The sequence below is a fragment of the Octopus bimaculoides genome, chromosome 1 (assembly GCF_001194135.2).
Source record: "Octopus bimaculoides isolate UCB-OBI-ISO-001 chromosome 1, ASM119413v2, whole genome shotgun sequence".
In the NCBI taxonomy this organism is placed as follows: domain Eukaryota; kingdom Metazoa; phylum Mollusca; class Cephalopoda; order Octopoda; family Octopodidae; genus Octopus; species Octopus bimaculoides.
The window spans coordinates 111,702,156-111,703,147 of NC_068981.1; the positions used below are offsets into that span (position 1 = coordinate 111,702,156).

The 992-nt window shown below is 37.7% G+C and overlaps 1 protein-coding gene across 3 annotated transcripts in view; it reads left to right on the forward strand.

Annotated features, from left to right (window-relative positions):
* The window catches only part of LOC106874050 (ER degradation-enhancing alpha-mannosidase-like protein 3), a 344,953-nt gene that overhangs the window by 38,287 nt on the left and 305,674 nt on the right, over positions 1–992 (forward strand). The window lies entirely within an intron of this gene.

Consider the following 992-nt stretch of genomic DNA (forward strand, 5'->3'; position numbering starts at 1 on the left):
TAGCTAGCTATGTGACACATGAATCTGTGTCCATTATAACCGTCAAGGGTTATAATGGACACAGATTCGTGTGTCACATAGCTAGCTAGAGGCGATGGCCTCTTGGAGCTAATCAACGGCAGCATTCGTCCTATTTTTTGAACTGCCATGTTGGCTTGGCGATGACTATTAATATCCAGTACCGCTGCCGTAGTCTCCTTTAGAGAGACTTAGAAATATTAATATATATATATATATATATATATATATAGTTCAAATTTACAGGGAACAGAAGACGAAGACAGGTGAGAGAACAACAAGCAGGTGTATTAGTTTAACACTCAGGAAGAATGGAAAAGTTTTTAACATTTTGAGCCTATTGTTCAGATATTTCTTAATGTGAAACCAATGGTAACCTTAATACACAAATAAAATATGTATGAAGATATATATATAGATATATATATACACACACATACACATATATATATGTGTATGTACATACATGCATTGTGTGTGCATGTGTATATGTATGCATAGGTATATATGTACATGTGTATGTATAGAGGTGTTTTTTAGACATATATTTTGTGTGTATATAAGTTGATGCATTGTTAAACTGGTATGTGTGTGCTGTATGCACTAATTGTAGTAAAATATTTAAATGGATGCAGGATATACGACATAAGTGCAAACTTTGGTTATCTAAGGTATATTTGTGAAGGTAATACTTCCTCTCGGTTCCTCTTTCTTTCTCTGTTTTCTTCTCATCTGCTATGGCCCCCATCATCATCATCATCGTTTAATGTCCGCTTTCCATGCTAGCATGGGTTGGACGATTTGACTGAGGACTGGTGAAACCGGATGGCAACACCAGGCTCCAATCTAATTTGGCAGAGTTTCTACAGCTGGATGCCCTTCCTAACGCCAAACACTCAGAGTGTAGTGGGTGCTTTTACGTGTCACCCGCACGAAAACGGCCACGCTCGAAATGGTGTCTTTTATGTGCCACC